Raw genomic sequence first — 22,292 nt, 5'->3', positions numbered from 1 at the left:
CAGAAAGTGCCACATTTTATATAGCCATGTCTAATTTAAAACAGAATCAGACCCCCCCCACACACTCCTACACCCCCCATAAGAGACATCCACACAGTCTTTTGTACACGCTTCCATATTGCCACAATTGTATCGTGTAGGACATGTAGAACTTATATAGTGTACAGACAAGGATATTCCAAGGAGCTCAATTGCATGAAAAAGTTTGGCATGTGTGATGGCAAAACAATGAAACATAGACTGTAGCATTAATAAGGGCTATATGTCTTGGCAATATAGGGTAAAAGATACCATATCAGAGGAGGAGGCAGAATTACATCATATGCTTTCTATTTATCCCATGTAAAAAAGAATAATTCTACTTTTTCCAATGCAATATGATATGTGTGTCTGGTTGTGTTATAAAAAGCAATTAAAATGGTTAAAATATCTTTGTGTATGGGGGAAAAAACAGTGGAAGTTGGTCATTTTGAGCAAGTAGCCAAATCTTTGGTTCTCTATTTTTTTTTATTTGTTCTTTTCTTGAGCTTGGAAATCCCACAGTTGGAAATGTATAGTTAATAGAGCCACTGAAGGTGGTTGGTTAAATATTTCAACTTTTTTCTAACCTAATTATTGATTCCACAATGTTTAGTATCCAGGAAGCAATCTCAAGTTCCTCAAATGAAAACCACCTTCCAAAGGTGAAGCTTTTTATAAAGATGACTCACTGGCTGGCACTTGGAAATATTTTGGCACTCAATTTAAAAGTGAGAGGTTTTAAGGAGAATACTTGTGTGTGTGAAAGTCAGAATGAAATGCCTGTCTTCTTTCAAAGAAGAGAATAATACAATCACAAAATATCCTGGGTGAATCATGGGGCACTTATATTTAGTGCATTGCAATGACTCATTTAAATCTCCTCTTAAAGAGTTTCACAGCATGTGAATTCTCTCCCAGATTTCTCAGACCAGTAGAGTCCATTTCTGCCTGAAGTGAATGGGGCATAATTTAAACAGAAGCCAGCTAAGAGCATAAGATGGTTCTCTAGTTCCTCTGGTCACTAAGGAACTGGCTTTTTAAACCCCTGTTCTCCCTGAATTAGCACTGCCTCCTTGTCAAGGGATCAAGGTATAACAGGCCGGAGCCTTGTTAGCATGCTCTCAGCCCAGCCAAGCAGCCTGCTTGGCTCAGCACACAGCCCCCAAAGCAGACCACGCTATAAACTTCAAGCAAGCACACAACAGCTAAACAAACCAACAGACAACAAACATACTGTAAGGGCTTGGCTACACTTACAAATTTGCAGCGCTGCAGCAGGGTGTGAAAACACACCCTCTCCAGCGCTGCAAATTGCGGCGCTGCAAAGCGCCAGTGTGGTCAAAGCCCCAGCGCTGGGAGCGCGGCTCCCAGCGCTGTCCGTTATTCCCCACAGGGAGGTAGAGTACGGACTTTGAAGTGCTAAGTGTAGCCACAGCCTAAGGCTCATGCAGCTTTCCTCCTTCACCTGGAGAACTCTCTTGCAAAACTCCCCCATTTGCTGCTCTTGTTCGCTAGCTGTATTGCACCTACATGGAACATGAGTTTTCACTGTTGGAATTTTACTGCCATTCTTCCATCGGGGAAGGATTGAACTCCCCCTAAACAACAGTTCCCCTGAGATCTGTATGACTCACAGGGGTTAGTGAAGGTCAAGGGTGTGCCTCCTCTCTAGTGTGTGGTGCCCTGTTCCCTGGGCCCTTGGGCAGTATGGCTTCGAGATCATTAATTTACTTGCGAGAGCCATAGTATCAGGGAATGCTTGGTGGCTACTTCCCTGGGAACAGCCTCCCCTGACCCCCTTCAGAGGTGATTCCAGAGCAAGGACGGGGGAAGCAGTTGAGAGAATCATAGAACTGGAAGGGACCTCAAGAGGTCTTCTAGTCCAGTCCCCTGCACTCATGGCAGGACTAATTATCTAGACCATTCCTGACAGGTGTTTGTCTAACCTGCTTTTAAAAATCTCCAATGATGGAGATTCCACAACCTCTTTAGGCAATTTATTCCAGTGCTTAACCACCCTGACCGTTAGGAAGGTTTTCCTAATGTCCAACCTAAACCTCACTTGCTGCAGTTTAAGCCCATTGCTTCTTGTCCTATCCTCAGAGGTTAAGAAAAACAAGTTTTCTTCCTCTTCCTTGTAACAACCTTTTACATACTTGAAAGCTGTTATGCCCCCTCTCAATCTTCTCTTTTCCAGACTAAACAAACCCAATTTTTTCAATCTTCCTTCATAGGTCATGTTTTCTAGACCTTTAGTCCATTTTGTTGCTCTTCTCTGGACTCTCTCCAATTTGTCTAAATCCTTCCTGAAATGTGGTGCCCAGAACTGGACAGAATACTCCAGCTGAGACCTAATCAGAGAGGAGTAGAGTGGAAGAATTACTTCTCGTGTCTTGCTTACAACACTCCTGCTAATACATCCCAGAATGATGTTCACTTTTTTTGCAACAACATTACACTTTTGACTCATATTTAGCTTGTGGTCCACTATGATCCCCAGATCCCTTTCCGCAGTACTCCTTCCTAGACAGTCATTTCCCATTTTGTATGTGTGAAACTGATTGTTCCTTCCTAAATGGAGTACTTTGCATTTGTCCGTATTGAATTTCATCCTATTTACTTCAGACCATTTCTCCAGTTTTTTCCAGATCATTTTGAATTTTAATCCTATCCTCCAAAGCACTTGCAACCCCTCTCAGCTTGGTATCAGCCACAAACTTTATAAATGTACTCTGTACGCCATTATCTAAATCATCGATGAAGATATTGAACAGAACCGGACCCAGAACAGATCCCTGCAGGATCCCACTTGTTATGCCCTTCCAGAATGACCCTGAGCCACTGATCATTCCCAGAGAGTAGTTATTTTTTTCAGCCAGTTTTTCACCCACCTTATAGTAGCTTCATCTAGGTTGCATTTCCCTAGTTTGTTTATGAGATGGTCATGCGAGACAGTATCAAAAGCTTTACTAAAGTCAAGATATACCATGTCTACCACTTCCCCCCCCCCATCCTCAAGGCTTGTTACCCTGTCAAAGAAAGCTATCAGGTTGGTTTGACACAATTTGTTTTTGACAAATCCATGCTGACTGTTACTTGTATCACCTTATTATCTTCTAGATGTTTTCAAATTGATTGCTTGAATAATTGCTCCATTATCTTTCCGGGTACAAAAGTTAAGCTGACTGGTCTGTTTAACATAAATGCTTCCACTCTCTTCTATACTGGAAGGATAGTCCAGGTGGAAACCGCAGAGGCATTCCACTGGAAACAATGGTAACATGCATCTGATGAAGTGGGCTGTAGCCCACGAAAGCTTATGCCCAAATATATTAGTTAGTCTCTAAGGTGCCACAAGGACTCCTCATTCTTCACAGAGCAACTTGTGGATTTTGTGTCATTAATGTCATGCTCATGTTACTAATACAAAGCTGTAAATTAAAATATTTCCCTCCTTTGGCCTCCCACTGAATGCTGCAGATCCACTTGTGGAAAGCTCTCTCACTAGAGATAATCAATGATTAATACAAAGAGGCTAATCTGATTGTCTGTGATCACGTTTGCATTGCATTCCACATACACCTAGGCTTTGTCACAATTCACAGCAATACGTAACAGAAAAAAAATTCAAGCCTTTCCAAATGCTTTTATTAACTGCCTGCATTCTGATTTCAACTGCCTATCCCAGCTCCAGAGCTTGATCAGAATAGTCATTGTTGAAGGTCAAGAAGTTAGTCGAAGAAGGTGGGAGTGGAATGGCACTGAGCTGGCAAGCTCAAGCTCAGATATATGGTATCGCTTGCCTGCCAGAATTTGAATCCTCGGAGTATAGTTTGCTCCTGTTTCAGTGGTAATAAGGCTATGGATGCCCCACTGATGACTTTGTATGACTCGTTCACCAACATGAAATACCTGCTGGTTTATATATGAAAGTAACATATCTTAAGACAGATGCAATTCCATTCAAACAGACCTGTAGAAGTGCATCTTGGCTCAGATTCATTCCTGGTTTAAGTCAGTGGGGTTATACTAGGAATAAATTTGGCCTTGTATATTTTGCTGTTGGAAATAACATGACTACTGAGCATGCTCCAGAAAGTGGCATGGGATAGATTAAGTTTGGGAGCTAGAAAGGGTGTCTGGTCATAAATTAAAGTAGTCTGTAGCAGAGACTGCTCCACTTATCTACCTCAGAGAACACTTGGATATTCCATACTGCCAGCCAATGAAGATTTACTCTGCACAAGCCTGATTCTCCTCTCATTTACATCAGTCTAAATCAGGAGTAACTCCAATGAAAACAAACAAATAAAACCAACAGAAGTGAGAGGAGAATCAGGCAGGATGTCCTTGCTCTCAGAGAGACCACATTCTGCAATAGAGAATAGTTTTATATTGTAACCCCAGTGGACAGAGGCCACAAAGCTCCATTACATGGTTATATCATACAGAAACCAGAAAAACCAGGTAATTTGTTCTGAATGAAGAACACCAGATCTGTTATCACCCGTATGTGTTGAGTGCTGACAGTGTGCTCAGTTATGTACGGTAGGGGGTCGCAGATGTCATAGCTTGTGTGGACTCAGCTCTTGGACTCCATTCCAGTCCAAATGCTCCTTCTGTGCTACCCTCCCATCTCCCGCTGGTTCAGTGACTCTCTAAAACTCCTGCTAGGGGTTGTGTGCACCCCTTCCCTCACCCTATCACCCCCCACATTAGAGGTTCTATATGCCCATCACTTCCTCCTCCCTCATTCTCACCTCCTTGCCAGGGTCTCTGTCCCCCATTCCCACCTTCACTCCATGGTAGGAGCTCTATGTGCCCCCTCCTCTCATAGCAGTGTCCCCCAATTCCTCTCTCCCACTCTGGGGTTTGTGTGCGCCCCCTCCCCCTCTCCTTTCATATCAGTGTCCCCCGTTCTCCCTCCAAAGCCAGGGAATGTGTGTACACCCCTACTATCCACAGTACCCCCAGCATGCTTCCCACCACTGTCATTATTATTTATCTTGGCAATAAATCATTCAGGGTGTAAGGATGCCAACATATTAAACTCTATTAGGCGGATAATCAGTAAAAGGGTGCCATTAGTGAGTTTGAGCTATACACAACTGCAGAGGTACTTGAAGCTGTGGCTGTCTGTGCTAAACAGATGGCAGGGGCTCCAGGTGTTTTCCCCCTTCCCTCCATTTCAATTTTCTGATTTTTCCTCAAATCCATAGGGCTCTGCTCATCACTGCCTAGAATATTCCTTGCCTTTTTGGAATTGATCAGATGTGGCATTCAAAAGGTATCGCATGACAGACAGACAGAGAAATGCCTTCAAGTTGAGTGGAGGTCCATGCAAGCTTGGCCGAAAACATAAAATTAAAGTAAGTTCCTGTCCTAAAGCACTTATACTCTAAACATCAGACACAGAAGAAGACAGGATGGACTTGGCAGCCCAGTGGAGGGAATCAGCTTAATATGGTTTTGTTAGATAATTCACTTCTGGTCAGATTCTATGGCTCATTACTGACCATTTGAGCCAGTGAAAAGGGGTAGAGTCCCATGCCTTTTTGTAGTGTGACCCACTTTGGTGTAGGGGATGAGATAGGGTCAGGGAAGGAATAAGGAGCGGGGTGGAGGATCTCTGATATGCCGACCCTCCTCTGGCAGAGGGTCTAATAAACACTCAACATCAGTGGCCCAACTTAGAATTGTCTGCAGCACCTTTAAGTGGCCTGGAAGGTGCAGCTGGCACTGTCACCAGCAAAGACGCAAAGACGATTTGACCTTTCATCTCTATTGTAATTTGGGGACAGAGAGTGGGTTCAGTGAAGACTGTTTGGAAGCAACACTTTTTGGGAAGGATAAGGGGAAATCTGTCACATATAGTTCCAAGTGTTGCACAGACCCATACCTGTTTCTGAATCCCTCTAGAATTAACTGCTTGTATTCTGTTCTATAAACATCCTGCTTTCAAATCCCACCATCACTTTGCTCTTGAGTAACTCAGTTAGACGCCCCAAGGCTCATTCTTCTAATCATATATAAATGACAAATGAATGTCTCAGTGGGACTGTCACAGTCACTTCTAACGTCAAAGAAATCCAATATTATTGCCTCTTTTCTCATGGAAACAAAACAATATGTAGAACTCAATTGCTTACAGTCATGCATGAAAGAAGCTTTTTTGAGTCCAAACCACAAGACAAAGTTCTGTGGGATTTATTCAGAGATGATGTTTTATAACTTCCCTACAGCCTCTGTCTCCTTTGGACTGGTCAAACTGGAACTACAGTAGGGAAAATCTTGAAAAATTATTATAGGCAAGGCTGGTCATGCCACCTATTGTTGCTCGACACTTCCCATTTGAAATCCTGTTTTCAATTTCTTATAATGTTGCCAAACTTTAACAGTTTGGGATAACATTGTTGATTCTGGGTGTCTGTCTCAGGCTGAATTGTTCTGGAAATTTTCAGCCAAAATGGTTCAGCCATTTCCAAGAATAAGGATACAGAAAAATGTCATTTTGCCCCTGGTAAAAAGTTCTGGCAATCTTTTCTTTGAAGACTGCTACCACCACCATGCTTTGCAGCAGGGACTTGAAATTTGGCAGGAGAGGCATTCATGTCAGGGATGTACCTTTTTCCATCCCTGTGAAAATCTGCTCAAATTCAGCCATGTTATAAACCTTCGAAAAATCACAGCTCACACATGCTTGTAAGGGTGCTCAGTATACACTGCCAGCTCTCCAGTTTTATGGGCTCAGGAACATCCTAGTTTTTTGTACCTCAGGGGTAGCAACCCTACCAAGAGCTGGAATACGGAAGAAGAAAAGGAGTAGATTGGCTCAAAGAGTCTGGTGAGGCTGGGACTGGAGAAGGGAAAGGGAAGAGAAACAATGATTGGGACTGGCTGAACAAGGAGATTAGTACTGGGAGCTGGGGGGAAGGGGAGTCTGGGACTGGGAACTGGTGGTGTGGAGCCTGGGACTAGTCAGCAAGGAGTCTGGGACTGGGAGCCAGTGGGGGAACTGGAAGCTCGTTGGCTGAGGGAGAAAACTGAAATCAGTCAAGGAGCTGAAGGCAGAGACACTGGATCAGATGTGGAGCCCTAGGGAGTCTAGCACTGAGAACTGGGGTTGGGGGCGTGGAGAGACAGACTGGATAAAGAGGGTACTGGGAATGGCTGGCCAATGAGACTGGGACTGAGTATAGGGGTGGGGAGAGACTTGAAGTGGAAGATTTGGACTTCAGATGATGAGCCCAGAGAAACTGAACAGGGATGAGAAGCCTGAGGAATGGAGCCCAGGACTGGTAGGTAAAGAGCTGGACAATAAACATGACTGGGGCAGATTGGAGGAGACGGGGGATGAAGGAGTTAAGCTTGAGGCTAAACCGGCAGAAGAGTTTGTGTCCACTGTAGTACACGCCCCTCCCCAAGCCTGGAATGAAACCTAAGATTCTTGTGTCTAACGATTCCTCTGCTATCAGCAAATAGCTGTGAGATGCACTGGCAAAGTGTGTGTCTCATCACCCTTTAGTGATGGTTCACACAGAGGATCACAACCTACTACTGTTGTCAATTATTCTATTAGCTCAAGTGACAGATGTATTCTTAGAAATATTGGTATGATATGAATATGGCATAACTAAGATATGTTTTATGCAAGATGGGTTGTGTGAGATATCATTGGAAAGGTTATGATTTACTGAATATGATAGTCCACTTTGTATACCATATTTCATTTCTGTATCTGAAGTTAGAAATATTTGACTATGTAATAATCACAACTGTGTTTTCACCTGGGGAACGCCCACCAGACAGTATGCAAACAGCCTGGATGGGCCATTAGGAAGGACAATAGGACTTTAAAGATAATAATCTCCTTCCTTCCTGAGAAGTTTCCTGGGATGCTGCTTTGACACTGCGGGGTCATGTAATCATGTCATCTGGGACTTCGACTCCCTCAGGGAACTGATGGGCAGGATCCCCTGGGAGAAGAGGGGGAAAGGAGTCCAGGAGAGCTGGCTGTATTTTAAAGAATCCTTATTGAGGTTGCAGGAAAAAAACATCCCAATGTGTACAAAGAATAGTAAATATGGCAGGCGACCAGCTTGGCTTAGCAGTGAAATCTTTACTGATCTTAAACACAAAAAGGCAGATTACAAGAAGTGGAAGATTGGACAAATGACCAGGGAGGAGTAGAAAAATATTACTCAGGCATGCAGGAGTGAAATCAGGAAGGCCAAATCACACTTGGAGTCTCAGCTAGCAAGAGATGTTAAGAGTAACAAGAAGGGTTTCTTCAGTATGTTGGCAACATGAAGAAAGTCAAGGACAGTGTGGGGCCCCTTACTGAATGAGGGAGGCAACCTAGTGACAGAGGATGTGGAAAAAGCTAATGTACTCAATGCTTTTTTTGCTTCTGTCTTCATGAACAAGGTCAGCTCCCAGACTGTTGCACTGGGCAGCACAGTATGGGGAGGAGGTGACCAGCTCTCTGTGGAGAAAGAAGTGGTTCAGGACTATTTAGAAAAGCTGGATGAGCACAAGTCCATGGGGCCAGATGTGCTGCATCCGAGGGTGCTAAAGGAGTTGGCGGATGTGATTGCAGAGCCATTGGCCGTTATCTGTGAAAACACATGGCGATTCGGGGAGGTCCTGGATGACTGGAAAAAGGCTAATGTAGTGCCTATCTTTAAAAAAGGGAAGAAGGAGGATCCGGAGAACTACAGGCCAGTCAGCCTCACCTCAGTCCCTGGAAAAATCATGGAGCAGGTCCTCAAGGAATGAATTCTGAAGCACTTTGAGGAGAGGAAAGTGATCAGGAACAGTCAGCATGGATTCACTAAGGACAAGTCATGCCTGACCAACTTGATTGCCTTCTATGATGAGATAATGGCTCTGTGGATGAGGGGAAAGCAGTGGACATTTTATTCCTTGACTTTAGCAAAGCTTTTGATACAGTATCCCACAGTATTCTTGCCAGCAAGTTTAAAGTAGTATGGGCTGGATGAATGGACTATAAGGTGGATAGAAAGCTGGCTAGATCGTTAGGCTCAATGGGTAGTGATCAATGGCTCCATGTGTAGTTGGCAGCCGGTGTCAAGTGGAGTGCCCCAAGGGTCGGTCCTGGGGCCGGTTTTGTTCAATATCTTCATTAATGATCTGGAGGATGGCGTGGACTGCACCCTCAGCAAGTTTGCAGATGACACTAAACTGGGAGGAGTGGTAGATATGCTGGAGTGTAGGGATAGGATACAGAGGGACGAGGACAAATTAGAGGACTGGGCCAAAAGAAATCTGATGAGGTTCAACAAGGACAAGTGCAGAGTCCTGCAGTTAGGATGGAAGAATCCCATGCACTGCTACAGACTAGGGACTGAATGGCTAGGAAGCAGTTCTGAAGAAAAGGACCTAGGGGTTACAGTAGATGAAAAGCTGGACATGAGTCAACAGTATGCCCTTTTTGTCAAGAAGGCTAATGGTATTTTGGGCTATATAGGTAGGGGCATTGCCAGCAGATCGAGGGACGTGATCATTCCTCTCTATTTGACATTGGTGAGGCCTCATCTGGAGTACTGTGTCCAGTTTTGGGCCCCACACTACAAGAAAGATGTGGAAAAATTGGAAAGAGTCCAGTGGAAGGCAACAAAAATGATTAGGGGGCTGGAGCACATGACTTATGAGGAGATGCTGAGGGAACTGGGATTGTTTAGTTTTCAAAAGAAAAGAGTGAGGGGGGATTTGATAGCTGCTTTCAACTACCTGAAAGGGGGTTCCAAAGAGGATGGATCTAGACAGTGGTAGCAGATGACAGAACAAGGAGTAATGGTCTCAAGTTGCAGTGGGGGAAATTTAGGTTGGATATTAGCAAAAACTTTTTCACTAGGAGGGTGGTGAAGCACTGGAATGGGTTACCTAGGGAGGTGGTGGAATACTCTTCCTTAGAGTTTTTTAAGGTTAGGCTTGACAAAGCCCTGGCTGGGATGATTTAGTTGGGGATTGGTCTTGCTTTGAGCAGGGGGTTGGACTAGATGACCTCCTGAGGTCCCTTCCAACCCTGATATTCTATGATTGATCTTGAAATGTGGTACTTTTCCATGGGAAGTGGGTTTGCGGGGATGGAGGGGTGTCAAACTGGGAAAGAAAGGAACTAAATGGGGGATAGGGGCTGAGCCCAGGTGAGAAAGGTCAGCCTGTGAAGGGTAAATGTGGAGATTTAAGCTGCAAGCAGTGCAGTTTACCTTCAAAAAACTCTGTCTCATGCATAAGACAATATTTAGGGTGAGAAATTACTATTTGTAGTCAATTTCTTTAATGTATTAAGCCTAGTTTGTGTGTTTGTTTTATTTGCTCAGTAATCCGTTTTGTTCTGTTTGCTGTCCCTTATAATCACTTAAATTTTACCTTTTGTAGTTAATAAGCTTGTTTTCTGTTTATTCTGAAATCCAGTTTGTGCAATTCATAACTGTGGGGGGAGAGGAACAAAAAGCGGTGCATATCTTCCTTCACATTGAGGGAGGGAGTGAATTTCATGTGCTTACGCTGTGTAGATCTCTATACAGCACAAGACAATAGAATTTTGGGTTTACACTCCAGAGGCTGTGTGCACCTGAGTGCTGAACAATTCCCTCAGCTGAGTCTTCCCACACAGAGCTTATTGTAGACGGTGTGTGTGTGCAGCAGGACAGGGTGAGGGAGCCCAGGCTGGTGGTACGGGCAGGCTCAGTGGGACCCCAGTACATCAGGTAGCAATACATCAAAAACCCTGGAAGGGGGGGTCCAACCTGTCACAACAGAGATCTGTGCAGTGGATCTAATGGTTCCAACCCTGCTGATGCACCAGGTGGAATCAATGTGATTCCACTTGATGGAATTCTTAATTTTTCAGGCTTTTTCTTAAACCGATGAAATTACAGTTACACACAAACTATGTTAAAAGAGCATTATTAAGGTTCAAAAGTCAAGCACTACAAAGCTGGGAAATGCCGGAATAAAGGTTGCTTGCACAACCTCAGTTTGGCCCCTTGGCATCTATGCATTATGATAATCTTTAATAACATGATCAAATTCTAGTTTTCCCATAGTACCCCTGCCTCATTCAATGCACAGGATCGATGGTGCTCACTTAATGAGCAGCTATTTAATTTATCTTTTCCTCATTGTTCAATGTATGGCCTCCGGCCTTATTTACAGCACACTATTCAAAGGCTGCTCTGAAGACAGAATTATGAATTTTCTCATGGACTTCTTTATGGTGCTCATCACTATAGGATCAGAGTGCTCCACAGACATTATTTAATCTTCACAACAAGGCGTGGTATTATCTCCATTTTATAGATGGGGAACTAAAGCACAGAGATCAAGGTTAAAAAACATCCACTAATTTTGGATGCCCTATTTGAGATGACTAAATCCTATTTTTTTTCAGAATATATAGCCTTATATAACACTTGATATGTGAAAATCACAGTTCCCAGTGACTTCTGTTGCAGCTGTAAGTACTCAGCACTTCTGCAGATCAGACCACAGGGTAACAAGTTGAGCACCCAGAAAATACAGCCCTGAGTCAGATTCATTGTTTTTTCTATACATTAAATAGAATTTCATGTTGGTAAAAGATGTCAGATGGAAATGTAATCCTTTCCAGAAACACCTACAGAAGGAGTAACAGCAGTGCAGCTTCCCTCATATCTTACCCTTATTCTGGAGGGACCACATGTTTTAACAGTTCAGTCTCTATACCCATTTAGGCCCTAATCCAGGAAAGCACACAAGCAGATGCTTAATTTTAAGCACACTTTTAAATGCTTTGTTGCATCAGACCCTTATTCACTGGCCTCCACTGAAATTGCTGGAAAGGGTGTTACATGTGTGTAAGTACTGTAGTTTTTGTGATGTAGGTGGATGTCTATTAGGAATTGCAGAGAAACTACCAATCCATATGGACCACCAAATCATTTTCAGATTACAATGATTTTCATTTGCATTTGCAGCCTGGAGTAATCTTTTTCCAATTCCCTCCATTATTTCTTTAATAAATTCCTCATATGTTGTCCTGGTCTCCTGATATTCAGGTTTCTGATGCTGAGAACAGCTGAATTCCCCTTTGGGGAAAATATATTTCCACATGTTTTTTGTATCTTTCATAAGTGGTATTTTATTGAGTAGTTTGAAATGTAAAAAGAAATAAAAAACCCTAACCCAACCTGGCACATTTTCAGTGCCTTTCCCATGGGAAAGTGTCCTAAAGAAGTGCGAGATAACAAACACGATAGATGAAGTTCAAGTTAGTATATATTAAAGAAATATGTCTGAGTAAATGTCTGCCTAATGTTCTATACAAAACTGAATTTAGTCTCGCTACATTATTTAGGCCTCTTTCTTAATGTCTTATTTCAAAACTCCTTTTTACTCTGTCTTTATCTTAATAACTAATAAAATATACAGCAATAATATTGCCTGTCAGTAAAATGAGCATAACGACATTTGGCAAATTCACAGAGCTGGTGGAATGCATAAATAATATTTGTAAAGAGGTCTGAAAGTTTATCAAGGCTGAGGGCCAAATTCTGGGTACATCTGAGCTGCATTAGATATTACCAATGCAGGCAGATTAGAATTGGTGCTGTAGAGATGAAAAGCTCCATAATTGCTAATCTCCTGAGCTATCCATTCCTCTAACTTTTATTAATATAAATCAGTTCCGGGGCAAGTTGTAACAGCACCAAAGATGTTTTACTTTTCAAACTTTTCTCATAACATAAGGGCCTGCACTAATACCCAAATACAAAATTTGTGTCTGGCAAAATTATCTCATTGCCAAATCATGTACTTGTGGGGAAAAAAAGATATAATTCAATTTCATGATAAAGACACAAGGTTCACTCCTCCCCTTCAGCAGCTGTGAAGCTTGTCACTGTTGGAGGACAGAATTGCCCTTAAGGTTTACACTGAGATAGATCAAATTTATGCATGGGCTTTTGTTTGGCTATTTGGGGCCAGATTGTGCATTCCTTACTGAGGCAGGACTCCCACTGACTCTAAAGGGTGTCCTGCCTGAGACAGGAATGCAGGATCAGGGACCTTAACTTTAGAAATTTCACTAGAAGGTCAAAAATGCCATAATTTACAAAAGTCAGTATGCGTACAGAATAAATTACCAGGAAGAGCAATTAAACCAAATAATGCAAATGAGTTTTAGAGACGCCTGCCTTTATTTCTGGCAAAAGATGGGATTGGGAATGTGGTAAAAAACAGGTAGGTGGGACTGAAATTAACCGGAAGGCAGACATATCCAGCCAGATGGCCTTTTTCCTGTTCCTAAAATTTCTTGTGTTGTACCCATTATTTATAAAAGACTTATCCCTCACTAATGGATATAAGTGCATTTCCCACTGCAAAGCACTGCACTGCTCAGTGGTACTAAACCTATGGGACCTACAACATTTTAATTGTAAGCAGGTATATACAGGATCAATATCGGGTCAACAAGACACCACACTCAGAGAAAAACCCATTCAGAAGTTAATTTAACATTCCAAACATCATGGTCTAGATCCTTGGCTCGAATGGGAGCAGGCTAAGACCTTTAGTACTCTTTGCATGCTCCTAAAGCTTCTGGGGTGAGGATTCCCCTGGCAGATGGTTGTAAAGTAAGCACAGGAGAGAGGAATACAGTGTTCTTCCTGATCCCTGACACAGTGATCCATAAGGGATTACTGTAGTTGGCACTGCTTAAAGCAGCTCTTGGGTTGCTCTAAGATCTCCCAGAAGCACCTTTGCATCTCCCTTCCTGGCATTCACTTCCAGCCCTCGAAGGCACAAAGATATCAGGCCCCAATTTTGGGCTCCACTGTATTCCCTTTATACTGGCTCTGAGGATGGAAAGGGACCATAGTTGGTGGAATTGGCCCCTAAGAATGTCTCTGGTGTGTGTGTATGAGTTCCTCAGGCAATATAGAACCAGAGGAATAGTTTTTTTGCCTCTCCCCTTGTACTTTCTCATACAGAGGCATACTAGGGAGAGGGACAGGCTGTCACTAGAATGCACTGTACTTTGGCTATTCTGGGCTGCTGCAGTGGTGTATGGACGGGTTCGCTGCAAAGCATGTTAGAATAGTCCTTGGGCAGGTATTTCTTACACCTGGCCCCTGGCTGGCTCCAGAACGTGGGAAGCGCACAGACGGCACAAAGACACTTTCTCCTCCTTTCCCCCAGCTCCTGCACCAAGCTCAGCTTGGCTGGCACTGAGAATTGGAACCATCAGACTTTAAATTCATGGCATTTTTATCTCTTAAAAAAAGCAATGTTCGATCATTTTAGAGATTACTACCATTCGTTAACTATGCTTTTTTCATCTCAGAGCCTTAATGGCTCATAGTAACTAAGGCGCCTGGCTACATCGGTACAGGGTTACAAAACAATAATCCCAAGAAAAAGGTTAAAATCTATCTAAAATATTCCCAAATAGTTGTCCTCTTATGTATGTGGCATAGAGAGAGTTATGTGACAGTGTAGCAGTATGGTGTAAAGGCTTATTGGTTTCATTTAGGATACTCTGCTTGTGGCTCTGCATCTTGAGGTATGTGGCTTCCTAAATTCATGCTGATAAAAACATATATATCACCAGACCAATATCACTTTCTCTCTGATATGTCTGTGATTTGCACACTATATGCATAGCTTTATAGCTAACAGATTTTTTCCCCAAGGGAAGTACCTAGTGGAAAAATAATATCCTTACTTAGAAACACTAGAAATACCTTAATTTGATCTCCTTTTTTTGCTTTGAATGTAGTTAATTTTGTTATGCCCTTCAAAGAAAGCCAGTAGGCAAGATATTTAACCAAACTCCTTATCTGGAAAAGTATGAGTCCCCCCAGGATAAGGAACGTGTTTACTTTTGCCATACTGCTATATTGTCTGTGTTTACACTACAGGCTATGTTTTGTTTACTACTAAAAATATATTGAAGTTGGCTGTCAGTTCGCATCATTTAACGCTGTTGGTTGGCAATAGTCAAAAACCTACAGTGCAATATACTGAGTACATAATATATTTTAATGTCTCCTTTTAACTAGACAAGCCAAGATAACCATCAAATAGAGTAATTCATTGGACTGGCCTAACAGCTTAGCTGTAGTTGTCTGTATTGCATACAGGAGAGGCCGTTCAATTCCTAGTCAATCCACACGCTGTTCTACACTATGCTCCCAGTGGTCCCCAGAGGTCATCCATCAGCCAGAGATTTCTGGAGCACAGCATCTGGAATAACCCCAGCAGGTCTTCCAGATCAGAGGCTGCAGTGAGGCAACACAGGAATCCTCCCTCCTGGTTCTGTGCCAGCTGGGTGATGTCCCTGTACTGCAGGAAGCCCCAGCAGGAGATAATGTGCTTTCTGTCTCTTTCTCATTGCCAGAGTGGTGTGAAAGGACTTGAATGAGACACAGACTTAAGCCCTCTTTGTAGAGGTGTAAATGACAGCACCAGATGAAAGGCAGAGGAGTGTGTTTAAAATTGTAAGGTTGGGTTCACATTATATTAATATACATTTACTTTAGACACAGTTTAATTTAAGACTACACTTAAGACTGAGGACTGGCCAGCTCCGTTTAATGAGCCCTACTTTGCCATTTCTCTGCTGGGTGTAGGACTTAAAAAGGGAGGAAGTCGACCAGAGAGGGCCTGGATGTGCAGGAGAGCTGCTAAGCTGGGTTGTGGCTGGAAATTAAGACAAGCCACAGGAGTGTGGGGTGGGCCCATGCCCCAGAGATACAGTCCTGGGGCTGGTGTTCTGGAAGGTGAACAGGGAGCTGAAGAGGCGCCCAAGAGGCTCAAGCCTGGAGGGGAGAGAAGGGTGCTTTGGCAGGGTTTAATTTTGTTTGTAGTTTTGAGCTCTAGTGATGGGCCCAGGGAGAAACCCTGAGAAAGAAGAGTGTGAGTCTGTTCAGTTCTGGAAAAACTTTGCTGCTGGCCTGGGGGTCAGCTGGGAGAAGCCAGCTTGGGGCCTGACCTGCACTTGGATGCTATGTTAAAAGAACAGTATTAAGGTTGTAAAGTCAAACACTCAAAAGTTAGGAAATGCCAAAATTAAGGTTCAGCTGCCTTGTGCCTATGCATTACAGTGAAGTTTTAATTACACGATCACCTACTGTTTTTTCCACCCTGCTCTGGGGATGAATCAGGGTTGTGTTGTGAAACAGTCTGTTGTCTGTAAGACCCCGCCTCATTTGTTGCAGAAGTTGGAAGGTATGTAGTGAATGAGGCCAGGGAATACAGGAAGAAAAAGTATATTTTCATGGTTAAAGCTGTCCTGGCTTCTGTCACAGTATTTCTATGTGATGCTGGGCAAGTCACTTTAGACAGATATTTCTGGGTGCCCAACTTGAGATCCTAGGATCTGATTTGCAGAAGTGCTGAGTGCTCACCGCTGTAATTGAAGTCAATGAGAGCTGTGTTTCGAATGTATAAAGTGCTATATAATGCTAACTATTCTGAAAAATCAGGTCTTAAATATCTGAAATTAGGCACCTAAAATTACTGGATACTTTTGACCTTAACCCTTCTGTGCCTCAGTTCCCCATCAGTAAAATGAGGCCAATACCCACTCATCAAAAAGTAATGTTGTGAAAAGAAATTCTTTAACGTTTGTGAAACCCCCAGATATTACAGTAGTGAGTGCCTGATAGAAGCCAATGGGGAAATTAACATTTTTTCTTCAGAGTAAGCTTTGAATTCTGAGCAGTAAATAAGGCCTGGGGCTGCACATTGAAAAATGAAAAATAGCTGCTCGTTAAGTTAGCACTGCCCATTAATTTGCATTGATTGAGGTAGGCATCCTATGGAAAAAATAGTATGATCATATAATTAAAGACTATCATAATGCATACACACAAAGAGGATTGAATTAAGGTTTGCACAGGCAACTGTTTATACATCCCAGTATTGCATTAGCTCTTTTTGCCACCAAGTAACACTGGGAGCTCATGTTCACAGGATTCTCCAACCCCACCCCAAAGCATTTTCAGAATCACTGCTTCACAAGGTAGAGTCCCTCATTCAGTAAGTATGGCCTACAGTCTTTGTTCCTAGATTACACACTTACATTAAGCCATATTAAGACACACATTGTTTGCTTGTCCCCAGTTTACCAACTGATCCAGATCTCTCTGTATTAGTGACTTGTCCTCTTCTTTATTTACCACTCTCCCAATATTTGTCATTTGCAAAGTTTTATCAGAGATGACTTTTTTTTTTCTTCCAGGTCACGGATAAAAATGTTAAAGAGCACAGGACCAAGAACTGTTCCCTGAGGGACCCCACTGGAAACACACCTGCTTAATGATGATTCCCTATTTACAACTATATTTTGAGACCTGTCAGCCAGTTTTTAATCCATTTATTGTATAGTCCATTTAATGTGTGCTATGTTAATTTTATATCATTCTAGTTTTAAAATTAACCTGGCACACATTAAATGGATTAAACTGGCTAATTGATAGGTCTCTGCCAGTTGAGCTAATGGAGTAACTGAGAGCTGTAGTAGGTTGTTATCCTCTATGTGGACCAACACAAGAGAGGGATTGAAAACTTTGCCAGTGGGTTTCACAGCTGTTTGCTGACAGAAGAGAAATGGTCAAACTCTGGGATCTTGGGTTCCATTCCAGGCTCTGGAGAGGGGCATGCTGTCGTGTGCACAGACTCTTTTGGCCATTTTTCCCAAGCTTCAATCATCTGCTCTATCCCCTCCAAGCAGCTACTGTCCTACTCCTATCTCTACTCCACCACTTGATCCTTGTCCCAGACCGATCCACCTCACCTAGGCAGTCTCAGTCTTCACTCCTCAGGTTCTGATCCCACTCCCAGTCTCCTTGTTCAGTAAATCCTAATCTCACCCTTTGGACTCCCCATCCCAGTTCCAGTGTCCTTTGCCCCTACTCCCAGGCTCCTTGCCCAGCCAGTCCCAGTTCCCTCACCAGCTCCTTGATTATCTCGCTCTTTCCTGGCCACCAGTTCCCCCCACATCTTCCCCGTCCTCACTTGCTCCCAGTCCCTCCCTTCCCTCATTTCTCATCCAAACTGTCCTCTCCTCACCCAGCTCCTTGTCCCAGTCTCTTTGTCCACTCAGTTCACCCCCCAGATACACTGGCTGTGAGATCTGCCTCCTTTCACCTCCATGTCCTTCTCCTCACCCCCACTGGTTCCCGGTCTCCTTGCCCTGCCAATCTGTGCCCTCTCTCCCCCCAGCTCCTCATCAGTTTCTCCTGCTTTCCCCAACATTTTCCTCCATACTCTCATCACAAGCTCCCAGACTCAATTTCAAACTTTTCCACAGGTTCCTCACCCTCATCTACTCTGACAGCCCTCTGTGACCCTAAGCCAGATGGCACACTGTCATATTTACCTGAGGTGGCATGTGTTGTATCACTGGAAAACTAACAACTTACTGATCATTAGGATTCTTGCCTGATTTATGTACAGTTAACCCACAAAGAACTGTACAGCTGTGCTGGAAATAAGTGACTAAAATGTGTTCAGAACAGGCATGTGAGGGGGAGGTGGTAAACAGGTTTTCTCCAGACAAAGGAAAGAGGCCAACACCTCAAATCAGGTGTGGCCAAATTCGGGGGGCTAGTCATTTGTATTGGAAGTTCCAGGAAGAGGTCTTTTGCATTGTAAAAATCACCAGCAGGGGAGGAACCAGAATGGTGTCTACACCCAGCAGGGGAAAAGTGCTTTATGTGGGGATACCCTTTTAAGGTTTACTGGACTATAAAGGGCGGGGGAGGAATCCCCTAAGTGATCATTCTCCTAAGGAGTCAAACCAAGTGCTTTGAGCTCTGTGTTTTGGGTCCTGGTTGAAAGTCTATCCCCCCATCCTGGCCTGGAGGAGCCATTTCAGGAAAAGTCCAGTAGCCCTGTGCTAGAACGTGTGTAGTTGCTCTATGGGGATGGGGTTGTACAGTCTGGTCAGCACAGTTTGGAGTTGTGAGAGCCACAAGCATGTCCTGTGAAGACAGAATTTTTAGAGATTTTGGCTGTTAAGCTCTAGCTGGCAAGTCTATACTGAGCATGCGTGAACTGCTGCATTTCAAAGGTGTATAACCTGGCCAAATTTGAGCAGATTTTCACAGGAACAGCAAAAGGCACATGCCAGAGAATGTTGTGAAGGCCAAGACTATAACAGGGTTCAAAAAAGAACTAGATAAATTATGGAGGATAGGTCCATCAATGGCTATTAGCCAGGATGGGCAGGGATGGTGTCCCTAGCCTCTGTTTGCCAGAAGCTGGGAATGGGCGACAGGAGATGGATCACTTGAGGATTACTTGTTCTGTTTATTCCCTCTGGGGCACATCGGAAGACCGGATACTGGGTTAGATGGACCTTTGGTCTGACCCAGTATGGCCGTTCTTATGTTCTTATGTTCACTGGGCAATGGCCATCCCCTTGCCAAACTTCAAATCCCTGCTCTAAGTCATGTGGACACTATAGCGATAGAAAGAAATGGGCAACAGAATTCTTACCAATGTATTTTCTCCTAACTTCATTCATGGAGACAGCTGAACTACTTTGGCTGACATTTTTTATGAAGAATTCAGCCTAAGGCAGACTCTCAACATGGAAAATTTCAGCACAAATGGTTAAAGTTACAAGCAACTGAAAACATGGTCTTATAATGTGAAGTATTAGGCAACCTTACTAATATGCAGGGCTTGCCACCCTGCCTATCACACACGGTAAATAATATCCAATTATCCAATGACAAATACTGTTGGAGACAAAAGCCATTCTAACATGGCGTTTTATGAGATCATAAGTGATTCTGTTGCTAGCAGGTATTAGATAATATGTGAGAAGGAAATGGTGTTAAGATGACTTGCCAGGGTCTGACTTTAAGATTTTCATCCACATTCAGGCCTGGATCTTGAGCAGCATGGCACAGCATAGACTGCATATCTGATTGTATGCTCGTCTTCTTCATGGAGATGGTGGGAGGAATTTTCTCTCTGTGCCAGTCTGCAGAACAGTTGCACAGATGCTCAGCAGCTGCTACCGCAGCCCTGATTATTAGATGCCAAGAGCAGAAGGGACCATTTTGATCATCTCGGCCATAGAACTTCCCAAAACAATTCCTCGAGAATATCTTTTTTTTTAAAATTCCACTAGTGATTTAAACATGGTCAGTGATGGAGAATCCACCATGATCCTTAGCAAGTTGTTCCAACGGTTAATTATCCTCACTGTTAAAAATGTACACCTTATTTCCAGTCTGAATGTGTCTAGTTTCAACTTCCAGCCATTGGTTCATGTTATACCTTTCTCTGCTAGACTGAAGAGCCCATTATCAAATACTTGTTCCCCATGTAAGTATTTATTGTCACTCAGGCTCCCCAAATGGTAGAGGGCATAAGGGAGGCAGATGATTTTACAAGGATCCCTTGGCCTGATAGCTACATAATAGTTAGCCAAAGGGTGGCAGGTAAGGTCTCAACTGAGAGTCCATAGCCCATTGGTCATCATAATCTTTGCAAAATATTCATAAAGATATTATTTAAAGAGTTATGTAGCTCTACTGAAAACTATGTTCTTAAGATACATAAGCTAAGACAGGTCACCAGATGGTGTCTTACAATGTCGCTTTATTTGCATACAAAGCCATCAGCTAATCAAGTTGATTGTGAAGTTGACAAGAGATCAAAAAGTCTGCAGGAAGGAACACACACAGCAGGAGGGTGTCCTGTTTGTGACTAAGATCAAAGAATTAGTCTGGTATAGCAGGAGAATGCACGGAGACATATGTTATCCTTCACTGAGGAGAGAACTGAGTGTGGCTTGTTTCATGAATAAAGGGAACACAGTTTACCTGGCTCAGAAATGCTGGCGAGCAAAGTTATAAGACATAACAATAACTAATTAAGAATGTCTAGGTTCTAGAATGCATGTTATGATTTTATATTACATATAACCATTTGTTTCCAATATTTTAACTTGCTACATCTCAAATCTCTGTACTTTGTTAAATAAACTGTGACTTGTTTTCACTATAAACATATCTAAGTGTTGTGTGTTAAATGGAGTGGTGATCCTAAAGTGAGATTGTTAACCTGGTGTGTACTGCTTCTTTGGGAGTAGCTGGTCTGTGAATTCTGTGTCTAGTGAACCAGGTGCTGGTCACTCCAGGGGGTGCTTGGAGCGCTTGATCATTGGCCTATCATGAACCTGTAGAAAAAGAGTGGGGCCAGCGCAGGCCTGGATGGGAGTGTTTGTGTTGCGCAAGGCTGGTGGGGTTGGGGAACTGACCATCAGCAGGGACAGACAAGGCTTCCTCAGGGTAGTAGTGAGGTGCCTCATAACCCTGGGTACCCTTGGTAAGCCTCACACTGTAATCAAGTCGCCCTTTAGCTCTTAATCTTCTCTTTGTTAAACTAAACAGACTGAGCTCCTTGAGTCTGTCACCGTAAGGCATGTTTTCTAATCCTTTAATCATTCTTGTGGTTCTTCTCTGAACCCTCTCCAGTTTATCAGCGTTCTCCTTGAATTGTGGACACCAGAAATGGACACACATGCCAGCAGTGGTCACACCAGTGCCAATTAAGTGGTAAAATAACCTCTCTGCCCCCACTTGAGATTCCCCTGTATATGCATCCCAAGATCGCATTAACCCTTTTAGCCACAGTATTGCACTGGGAGCTTAGGTTCAGCTGATTGTTCACCGTGACCCCCAAATCTTTTTGCATTCTTTGTTCCTAGTGTAGAAAAATGCATATTGTCTGCTTGTGCCCAGCTTACTAGGCAACCCAGATTGCTCTGTATGACCTGTCCTCTTCATTATTTACCAATTTTTGTGTCATCTGCAAACTTTCTCAGTGATTTTATGTTTTCTTCCAGGTCATTGATAGAAATGTTAAATAGCGTAGGGCCAAGAACTGATCCCTGCCAAGAAACACACATGTTTGATGATGATTCCCCATTTACAGTTACATTTTGAGACCTATCAGTTAGTCAGCTTTTGATCCACTTCATGTGTGCCATGTAAATTTTATATTCTAGTTTTTTAATCAAAATGTTGTGCAGAACCAAGTCAAATGACTTACAAAAGTCTATTACAACTACACTATATTACCTCTATCAACCAAACTTGTAATCTCATAAAGAGGATGTTAAGTTAGTTTGACAGGATCTATTGTCCATAAACCCATGTTGATTGGCATTGACTATATTACTCTCCTCTATCTTTATTTGTAGTCCTGTTTCAGACACTCCATCATCTTTGCTGGGA

The 22,292-nt window shown here is 43.0% G+C and overlaps 1 long non-coding RNA gene across 2 annotated transcripts in view; it reads left to right on the top strand.

Annotated features, from left to right (window-relative positions):
- LOC123367284 overlaps nucleotides 1-20,892 on the top strand; it is a 28,288-nt gene extending 7,396 nt beyond the window's left edge. Inside the window, exons 3-4 of one of the 2 annotated variants that reach the window (XR_006578387.1) lie at nucleotides 5,241-5,390; nucleotides 20,669-20,892. This is a non-coding gene — a long non-coding RNA (uncharacterized LOC123367284). Of the gene's footprint in view, nucleotides 1-5,240; nucleotides 5,391-17,275; nucleotides 17,350-20,668 lie in introns of those variants that run through there. The other variant, XR_006578388.1, reaches the window with a different exon arrangement.
- The last annotated feature ends 1,400 nt before the right edge of the window (nucleotides 20,893-22,292 follow it).

This window comes from Mauremys mutica, chromosome 3, assembly GCF_020497125.1.
Source record: "Mauremys mutica isolate MM-2020 ecotype Southern chromosome 3, ASM2049712v1, whole genome shotgun sequence".
Lineage (NCBI taxonomy): Eukaryota > Metazoa > Chordata > Testudines > Geoemydidae > Mauremys > Mauremys mutica.
This window is presented reverse-complemented; position numbering and strand designations above follow the sequence as displayed.